Source organism: Lycorma delicatula, chromosome 4, assembly GCF_047948215.1.
Source record: "Lycorma delicatula isolate Av1 chromosome 4, ASM4794821v1, whole genome shotgun sequence".
In the NCBI taxonomy this organism is placed as follows: domain Eukaryota; kingdom Metazoa; phylum Arthropoda; class Insecta; order Hemiptera; family Fulgoridae; genus Lycorma; species Lycorma delicatula.
In genome coordinates this window covers 67619213-67630849 of record NC_134458.1, presented here as the reverse complement: position 1 = coordinate 67630849, position 11637 = coordinate 67619213, and positions in this window count along the sequence as shown.

The following is an 11637-nucleotide window of genomic DNA, read 5'->3' as shown; positions in this document are numbered from 1 at the left end:
TTACATAATTTACAAATGCGTAAATAAAATCTTTCCATCACCCTTGTCTAATAGAAGTAACACTTTAAAGACAATAAAAATTAATATAGCTGCTGTTATGGGCTATCATATACTTACTTTAAAACTTCATAGCAGATGCTCTCCTTTTGCAGGTAATTCTCTAATTAAAGTCCGATAGTAATCAGAATATTTTAACACTCCATTTGCCTTTGTAACGGATTTTCAACACTGAAATATCTTGGTGGAAACGTTAATCGTGTTCATCATTTACTGCTCCAAGATTTGGCGGGAAAAATCCAGATGTGATTGCAGGAAATGCAGTTTTAGTAACATATTAGATCCCATAACTTTTTATTAATTTATCAGTTTATCTATAATGTCCTGATAATTTGTGATTTATGGACACCCTCAAAAATTTAAGTAAGTGTCTTTATACGCTGTCCAAGTATCGAGTTCTACACAGATCAACACAGAGTTAATCATTTCATCTCTGACCAGCAAAAATCCCTTTAAATTTTGCTTCACATGGTTTTGGTAATTTCTGTCTTAGTACAAGAATCCTTCTGTCCTTCATAGCTTTTATTAAAGGTTTTTATAAATCCCGATTTCATATGAAGGGGCGGTATAAATATTTTTTCTGGTTTAACTAAAGGCTCATGGATTTCTTTTTAATACCAGGAATTAAGTTCTCTTGTTTTACTACATAATCCCTAACTCGGCTGTCCCATTCACAAATAAAACATGCCTAACAAAAGAGCTATTTCTTTTAAATATCAAAACAAGTTCCAAGTATGTTTTTTACAATTTATTTTTTTCAGTAACAGTTTTCTAAATATCTCACGTTTCTTTCGTGTTAATTCCATAAGAGGTTGGTACAGAAGGACATTGTAACATAAGCTCATCAATATTTGTACAGTAATAAAAGTAATTTTCTTCAGTGAAATATTGAGAGGAATTTTTCTGTAGGCCTCAATAGCCCGAGATTTTTGTATGTTTTTAAAGTAATCCAACCTTACAACCTTGAACCTAAAAGTACAGCTTGATTTTTTGATAAGCTTAAACCTCTTATCAAGTCATTTAGCTCACTTTATGATATAAGATGTGGCTCACTGGACTATAATTCAAAATCTAAATCATGATTGTCTTCATCGGCAGTGTCCGATTCTTCACCACTGTTTTACGAAACAAGTTTTCAGGAACCATGGAGATTGCAATTGATTCTCTGTGAGGTACAGGTCTGAGTGTAGACGGCAATGAAGGATAGAGCATAGAATGTTTAGACTTCTTAGAAATTCCAGACACATTAGTTAAACAAAAATAACCATCGGTAAAGTGATCTTCTGGTTCACGCCAAACCATATGGAAACCAAATGGCTTGGCCTTTCGTGTGCCTTTTAGTTATCCTTTCAAGTCGGTCGCACAATTACAACATATAAGAGAAGCTCGTGTCTTATTCTTATCGCTAATTTTACAGGCAAAGTAAGGCAGTATGAGACTACATCGCTCACTCACTTAATATCACATCGACTGAAGAGAAACTACTAAACGCAGTAGGCTAACAAAGCCAATAAGTTTTGAGTTGTTTTCAATTGTGAAAAGGCATGATGAATCTTGTTCATGTATGTTTCAACACAGACGTATAATATCATGATATGTGAAGTTCATGTTATGAATTAAGTTATTGATTCACGATTAACAACTGATTAGTAGAGTTACACCTGCCGCAATGAATCTTGAAGCTTGGTCTACGACGGCTAGTACGGTGCTTGTTATCTAAACGAAAATATTCAGTTTAGAATTCACCCGCAGAAGTAAACTGCTTTCTTGTAAATACAACTTATTATTTTATGTTACTGTGTGGTATTATGGATTACTTTTAAATATTTTCTAATGCTGCTGTTTATACTTTATAAACGATTAAGTATTTTGCCGTAAAAAGAAATGTTACGGTATATTTTTAAATGCTATAAAAATGTAGGCCTCAGGTCGACCATTCCTGTGATGTGTGGTTAATTGAAACCCAGTCACCAAAGAACACCAGTATCCACGATCTAGTATTAAGTAAATCTGTATTAAAGGAACTGCCTTTACTAGGATTTGAACCGTAGAACTCTCAAATTCGAAATCAGCTGATTTGCGATGACTAGTTCACCACCAGACGAACCCGGCGGGTTACGGTGAATAGTTCAGCGCATTGTTGAAATTTATATTTTTAATAATTTTAAAACCATAGGATTTACTAAAATAAAGTTTTCTTATTAAACATCTCATAAAGCCTATAATTATGAAATTTCGTAGTATTTTGTTTACGACTTTAATATATCCCACGAGAAACTAATCAAAATTCCTTTCTGTATGCAAAAATAGTATACAAGAGCTGAGACCACTTTTCTACATTTCGAAAGGAAGTCAACGACTTCAAACCCGAATATTAAAAGGCTTATTAAACTGATCTCGGGATTTAGAGTTTAATCACAAAGAAATAAATAATAATAATAATAACGTTTACAGTTTAATAAAAATTGTTAGATATTCCTATAGTTCATGTTGATTTTAGGTTTACAAATCTAATGAAAGCGTTTGGAAAATTGGCTATTTAAAATTTGAAATACGCTGATGTCGTATATTAAATACCTAAATTCGAACATCTAACTTGAAAGTGATAACAGTTATGTAATTAATTTTAAATTAATTAAATAAAGTTTGTTTATTAATCGTTGATATATTTCAAGCGTATTTTCACAACTATATTTTTTAGCAATTAATGTTTTTTTTTCAGAATTTAAATTAAAGGATCGATCTTAGTTTTAGCAAGCGATTTGAATTCATCGAGGAGGTGTAAAGATTGTCGTCAGTTTTCAGTTAGCTAAACACATTACTGGCGTGATTAACCGAAACTATATTATTACTAAAACGGTTTCATAAACAAATGATGCAACTATCTACGGACTCGACTAACTAAAGCACCATTAGACATCTTAAAGATTTCTGGATTATTATTCAAATGACACATTTCGCATGCGATTACAACTCATACCGTTTATGAAATAACTTTGTTAACGACCGATGGTTTTAGTCTGTATTTTAAAAGAAGTTAAAATCAACCTTTTTTAAAGTATTTTATTTATGATCTACTTCGACCCCGGAATTGTGACGCATGTATGCTACTAGTCGCGTTACATCTTCGACGATAAATTTGAAGTTTAATACCTTATAAAAATAATAACGGAAAAAATCGAAGAGGGTTTTATTTTATTCGTAGTTGTTTTTTTCCAATGACCGAAACAGTTTTATTTTATTATTGGAATTAAACTTTTAAACACTTGAGAAAAATTACAGAATAGTATTTTTTTACGTGATCTTTATCCTAACTTCGTTTCACATCCGCGTGAAACACACAAAACAAGCTAAAAATATTTTTTAATACCCGATATTTTCTTACGGTTCTCGCCCGAATTTGGCGTTTCTGGACTACCAGTATTTTAATATCAATAATTTTCCTAGTAATACTTACTTCGGTCAGGAACTGTTATTTTTTTTAAACCAGTAAAATCCGGTATGTTTGTTTCAAGAGTCCATATAAAATCACGAGTATGTCAGTTTAGTGTATTCGTTATTACGACGGCGACGAAGTGGAATTTAAAATAATTTTTTTTTTTAATTTAAAAAAAATAACTTTAACATTAATCACTGTGGAGAGGAATTACCGTTACGATCACATAATAAATAGACTTCACGGCATCTATTAAGAATGCCGCTCGTAAGACGAGACCGCAATGGCGCGAAATATCCCTATTTAATTACATTTTTATTTACAATTATCATTTCATAGACGACGTAACGATGATTACGTGTTTTGTTAGTCTGGTTTTAGTTACGCATATTCCAGTTTTTAACTTTTTTAAATACGTATAGTTGAAAGAATACCTATAATCGGAAGCCTATCGATCCAAACCGGTGGAAGACAGCCCAGAAATACCAGGTATCTAACAGTAAATCGGACATATTTTTAAGAATTTTTCTTAGTGCGTTACACCAATGCGAAAATTCGAGTTGTGTTAAAAAGAGATTTTTTTTAGTTTTTAAAAATAAATTTACGTGATAAAATGAAACCGCATAGGTCAACAGAAAAAATCTAGAATAAAATAATACTACTATCAAATTTTTTCTTCAATATATAACTGTTTATTTAGCTTTAAACTTACCGGCAAACATCTAACGTTAAAATTATAATGAAGGTTGGGAGAAGCACTATGAAGGACGTGAGCTCCTAGTTATTCTTAACTTTTCTAGCGGTCATTCTGACGTACATAAAAATAATTCTTATCCGCATTATGATTCCGAGTGGAAAATGTTTTTGTTATGTAAAGTACGTATTTTTTATGTATCATCAATAGAATATGAAAACTTTTATACGAACAATTTACCGTATTAACGACAAAGGCTACAAACAAGAGTATAGTAGGTAAAGAAACGGTTTTAGTTTGATAACACAAATTACTAGAAGGATCGTCTAAAAGAAAAACTACACTGAAAAATACCGCAAGAAAAATCATACGGATTTGTACCGTCATATTACCGGATTAAGAATTTGTAGATGTAATTATTTCATCCACGTAATGAAACAAATTTTCTTTGTATAATAATTATAAGTTGGCGCATAAAAAACGAATAAATTTTCTCCTAGTAAATATGTTGGCGTATGTTTTACGAACATACGAAAAGACAAGTATAGTTTTTAATTCGTTGGGTCTAGAATTAAAAAATATAACAATGTATTAAAGGAATCGAAAAAATTTGAAAAAAAGGAAAAAAAATAGTAAATATGTTTCGAGTAAGGCAATAAATTCTTTAAAATGGTTAATGTACAGTACATTAATATCAGTAATGTTTTTAACCTATAGCTGGTTCGAATCCCTCTTGAAACAACGGAACAAATTCTATTCCGGTCGAAAGGAAGAACGACAATCGATTTTGGTTTTATGTGATTGAAAAGTGTATTATTGTTATAATCTTGCCGATCTTATGAAATGTTCTCGGTTTTTTGTTATTTTATCAATTTCATTACCCGGTGTACTTAGCACACTCTTAAGGTATGTATTCTTTAAAGTAATACTGCGATTAACGGTTCTAAAGGTCGTTCCTAAAGAAACATGTAGGTGGCTTAATTCAATCGATACTGTCGGTCGATTGAATTCGCAAGGATAAAGATCCGTATGCGTTTTAAAAGTAACAGGAACTTCTGGGACCGGGGATGGGTCAAAGTACGGAAGAAATCATGTGCTTAATTACGACTCGATTTAGAAATTAGTTGTTTTAAAAAAAAAAAGTTGTTTTCCGGCGGTGAAATTAATTTCAAACACTGGAACAGATGCAGACCCGAATATATTTTATGCATTTGGTGCGGGTCGGTATGTACTCTGAAATTCTTTACCCGTTCTTACAAAAGTTTCCCGTTACATTCTAACTTTAGAAAATACCTCGTACTGGCGCGTACCTTATATTCTTAGAATAATAAATCAGGAAAAATTATCCGTGTTGATCGGTCATCCTGATCCCCGTAGAAGAAAACACCCGCATTGCAACGATCTCGGCAGCCATACCACCCCCTCCGTTCATTACTATGATCGGCTTTACTGGAAATCGTCTTTTAGATCCTCTAAATCTGATCAGCTACATATCACAGTCATCAATTTGGCCTCGGCAGACATTTTTATCAGTGTGTTTACTCGACTTTACTATCGCCTTTGCATTAGCAAAATATGGATATCTCTAAAAAGAGACTGGATCAATTTTCAGTAAAACAAAACACAAATTTCGATCTAATTCGAATTAGTAGCCGTTTTACCTTAAATTTATGCAAAGGTAAAGATTTATAAACCGCTTATTTTATCGATGAGTTTTTATCAGTTTCTAACTTCATTCCGTTTCTTTATTCGCTTCGCTAATCCTTAAACATCAACATATTTACTACAAATTACTTTATCGTTAATCGGTTTTATCCGTTCCGATTTTCGGCTTCGACTAAACCCGGTTATACCCATCGACAAAATCTGATATATAAATTTATCATCTACCGATATTGTTCTTCACAAAAGATTCTTTCACGAATTTTTCTCTTTCTCTATTCGTCTTCGGACCGCTTCGTTCCATCGACCATTCTGATGTAACATCCATTTATTAAACCTCACTTTAAAAGCCTTTGTTTTTCTGATCTCTTAATCGTCCATTTTTTGCTAAAGTACTACACTTGTACCAATATTTAATGATACTTTTTTATAATTCTTAGATATTATGAAGATTAATAATTACCAGCAAACTTAGTTTCTGCTTGAAACCTTCCCTCGTTAAAACCCTCAGTCATCCATTTTGTTTTCCTTGCTGTTTTAATTAACTTTTACTGTTTTACTTCCGCCTATCGGATTTGTGCGTAAATTCGTTTGTACGTATATTCGGTTATAATTGAATTTAACATGAACTGGTATCGATTACTTTTCTGTAAATTATGTAGAATATTCCACGGTTTACTTCTTTCCTTTAGGAAAATAAAACATTAAGAAATCCTCATAGTTATCCGATCTGTAAGCGATTAAGGATGATGTGAAATTCTATAGAGTGATGAGTTTTTACATGAAGTAAGAAAATTATTTCATACTTTTACGGACACTAACAGTTACTTCACAAAATAACGCCAAAAACTGGGGTAAATTTGAAAGTAAGGATCGCTTGATAGTTTCTTTACGCGAAGTCGACTCTCGCTGAACTGGAGACCCAAGGTCGACCAGTTTTACGACACGATTTAGTGTAATCTGCCGGTCATTCCTCTCACTATGTTCTTCGACATTTGAGTCGTTAAATTTTAAGATTAATAAGACTGTCGATATTAGTGCTTGAAAATAGGTAAGATATTTTACTTCAACTTCCATAACGTAATATTTAATAACGAAATTTGTAGCCGAACGGTCATCTTGTACGTTATCGAGCAAAAGCATTTCGGTATGAAAGTAGCAACGGAAACATTTCACAACGGTACAACGAATGTACATGACGAAAAGCTTTCAGGATCCCTCTTCGATCAATATCGATTAATTGAAGAAGACTTCGATAATGAGATCAAAGAAAAATTTTATAGTTACCATCTTGATTTTACAATCAATTTTCCTGCAAGGTTTTATAATAGTTTTCGGTAAAGTCGTCCACAAGATTAAGAGTACAATAAGAATCGAGAGCACTGGTTTAATCGACTGTAATGACAGCAATGACGACGATAACGATGATGATTTCGATCTTATCAATCATTGAAAAATGATGTCAAAAAAAATTTCAGAAATAAAATTTCGCAGTATTTTCACCGAGAAGTTCTAATCGATCAACAAATGTCAAGATAAAAAAATTACCAAAATTTTATAAGTGAATTGTGTGAAGACGTAATCTCGCATATTGTAGTCGTTACATTTTGCACAAATGATAGATCAAATAGAATAGAGCTCCTTAAAATTATTTTCTGTAAATTTTGAAAAAAATATTTTTCTAGATCTTTAAGACAGAATTTTTTTTAAATACCTTTTTTTGCTTGCTATATGTAATCCTTTTTTCCAAAAAGAAAAAGTTAATTCATCACATAATTGTCGAAAATTGTTTTTCCGATTCACGTTTACCTACTAGTGATTATTTTTATTTTTCAAACATTATTTTTCATAAATTTATTGACTGAAGTCATCGGTATTATTACAATCTTATTATTTTGTGTTTAGAAAGCGTTGTATTAGATTTTGTTCTTACTCTAGATTATTAATTATTTTAATAAAATTATATTGTATCTTAACGATAAGTAAAACAGTTTGAACGGTGGTTCATCGTACTGGAAATATTAATTTGTTCTGATGGTAAAATAATGATTTAATTTTATGAATGTAAAAATATAAACAAAAAGTTTCTAAAAATTACAAAAAAGTTAAATAATTGACCTAAAAACCTCCCGATCGGCCAATTTTGTGTAAATTTAATTAAAAAATGTATCATTTTAAACAAAATAAATATTTATTTTTATTTGAAAAACTTTGACCGATACAAAATTACATTAAATAAAAAATACCTCGTTTTCCAGTTCGTTAATAGGTCTTGTAAACCGAAAGCTTTAAAAATCTTACACGAGTTCCCAAAGATTATATAGTCGTTCTCGAGATTAACTGACATCCGAACCCACAAACGCATTCGGTAAAGTAAAAAATTGAAACGCTTTCCTATATTTTGTTTACCGAAGTGCGTATAAAGTTATAATCTGCATTTACGAATTAGTGTACATTTACTCTGTTCGTTCCCGCATTTAAAACAAAACTATGAAAAGCTGTTCACATAGCTTAACTTCTGCGGGTAAATATTATAAACGTAAAAATCTGATATTTTTTTTTTGTAACATCTATTCTCTTCTTGTAAACAGTTAATTAAAATAAACACTTTTACACAAAATTTCTATCCTCTCAAAATGACACGATTTTTGTTACTTTTGCACAAAATTGTCGAAGAAAATTGGTAAAAAGAATAGAAACAATAAAAGTTTTTCATTTTTATTTTTTGTTTCACAAAATTCAAAGAAACAAGTTTACTAGTACAAAAATCCAACTTTTTTAATAAAAATCTGCTGAATGATTTTTAAGTTAGTAGTATAGGCTACAGTTGTTTTCTGGACAATTTTTTTTTTAAAGTTGAATGGTGGAAAGAAAGTATAGACTTGGCTTGTCTGAAACGTAGGTGCTGGATGATATATACACAATATCTTTTTCATTCACTTTCACTCAACCCCCTTACTTATACATATACAGGGGCGCGCGCACACTCACACGGTGAGAGCAAGCAACCTTCACCCAAGCTCTACACTGTAGCAAGTAAGAAATACGAGTGCGCGACGTTTTCGGTAATTCAGTTCCCGGTTGAATAATAGTGGCATCTTCTGTGATTACTACAGCTTGTTTCTGAGAAAACGCTAGTTTCTTTACAGCAGAGTTCATTTTTTTTTAAAAACGGGAGAAAAATTCAGTTTTTATTTTTACTTTAATGAAAACCTGTTAAGAACTTTTTAAAAAATAATAGCGAGTCTAAAATTCTCACTTATTTTTTGAGACTCTGTTTTAAAAAATAATAAAATTATTAAGGGGGAGTTTATGAATATGTAACTGGTTATATTGTATTCTATGCCTAAAAATTAACTACCGCTGATGGACTCATATAATCGGTTACTTTTCTTATTATATAATAAAGACTTTAGTATCTGCTGTCAATTGACACCGATGTTTCTCCATACGGTTAAATTGAACGGCCATGAAAACATTCCCTTTCATATGAAAATTCCCTTTCGTACACTTTTATTTTTAATTGTATTATGTTTGGAGAATTCCAATATTCAGTCGAGGTCATAAAGTAGAGATACAATACAAAATATAGGTTATATACGCTTGTACTATCATCTATTTATGTTGTTTACGAAATAAAGGAATTAGTTGTTGCCTGCACATTGACCTGTTTTCTTTGAAATCATTTCGTGTTTTTATTGCAGTAGTAAAATAACAAAAAAAAGAAGAAAAGTATTGTTAAAATCGTTTCCAGAATGTTCATAACGTATCCAATTTCAAAAAAAAAAAAATTCTTCCACTTGTTTTTGAAATTATATTAAAATGAAACCCAGTTCTGAATCAACTACTAAATTTTCCTATCTATAAGTTTATCCTTTATTTACATTTCAAAATATAATTTAAAATTTGTTTTCAAAGATTTTTAAATCAATCGTTATACTTTAATAAATAATAATCGGTTATATCTAGGAAATTATGTTATGTAATTCAAGGAACCTTAAAAAATAAATCAGGAATATTTATTTAAAAGGAAGTCGGTTTTTCTATTTCATGAATTTGGATTATTTATATGAAAGCAGTCCACCTATCAAAACTTACCTGATAAATTTAGCTTTAACGGAAAGAATATCTTCCTGTACCTGTTTTCTTACTCCCCTCTTTTTTCTAAACAGAAGAACAATATTGGACGGATATATCCATCGCAGCGGATTTTCAGTAGCATATTCCGCAGAGGACAAGTGCTTCGGGTCATACGGGAAGGTATCTTGCTGGATGAGAACGTAATTTCCGATATGTTGAAGCCGTATAGAAGTATTCTGGACATTCCCGAACACGTATTTCACCCACTTAACGTCGACTGCTCCTAGAATTTTTTCGATCCAGCGATCGGAGCTTGCACACAAACTGTGGAGTTTATGTAGGTGATCACAAAGCGAAGAGATCGAGTATAGAACGGGACATTCGGTCGATTACTAGAATCATACAACTACATACGGCGTAGGAAGGTACCAATATAGTTATTCAGACCCGTAACAACAGAATTCTGGCCTGCCGAATAATAACTTACACAGAAATCTTTCTTAGTTAACTGTATACTTTACTACAGTGTTCAAAAAGTGACGCAACCATATGGAAGAATGTTTCCTTCTTTTTTTGCTGGTTTAATTAAGGAAAAATGGGTCACACGAGGCAGTAGAGAATATTCATTGTCTCGCAATACATTAGATGTGTCAGTTATGCCCAGACCCAGAATGCCTTCACGGAAAATTATGGTGTGGATACACCAAACAAGTCCTTTATCCAGCAGCTATACGACAAGTTGCAAGAGACAGGGAATGTGGCAGATGCAGCCAAAAGTTATCAACCGAAAGTGCTTGCACCAGAAACGTTGATCGACATGCAAGCTGCATATTTTGTTAGTCCTTAGCAGTCTGTGCGACGCCTATCTAGCCAGTCTGGTCTCTCGGTTAGTAGTGCCTATTCGGCATTGCGCAAGTGTTTAAAGATGCATCCATAAAGAATTCGTGTTGATCACGAGTTGTTACCTGCAGACACTCGAAAACGTGTAGCTTTCTGTCGGTGGTTCATGTCATCTGTAACTCCAGTTGAGGAAGAACTGGATGATTGGTTTTGGTCTCACGAGGCACGGTTGCATCTTGGTGGATACGTGAATGCACAGAATTCAGGCATTTGGTGTACTGAAAATCCACATCAGTTGCACAAGTCTCCTCTGCACGGACGAAAATTGGGTGTTTGGTGTGCAATTTCACGTAGGCGAATCTTCATGACATTCTTTCACGGCACAGTGAACAGTGAGCGCTACATCCAGATGGTGTAACGGTTTGTAAACTCTATACCTGCACGCCGGCTACAGTACACGTGGTTTCAGCAGGACAAAGCTACGGCTCATACGCCAACAACACTATTACTTTCTTGGATCAGAGTTTTCATCGACAAGTGATTTATTCCCTCCTGACTTCAGGATTTCAGTCCATCAGGACTTCTCCTGATTTATCCCCTCCTGACATTTTTTGTAGGGATACCTTAAGGATGTTGCTTACAAAACTCATCCTCGTACCATTCCCAAATTGCTGAGCGAAATTGAACGATGTGTCGCTGCAATTCCTCAGCAAACGGTACAACATGTGTTTAAGAGCATGGAACATCATATTCAATTATGTGAATCGTATAACGGAGGCCACTTTCAACTACTATTGCAACTTACTCATTTTCCACGTTCGGTTGAGTCACTTTTTGAACACTCTATATTTATATTTTAGAACAGTTG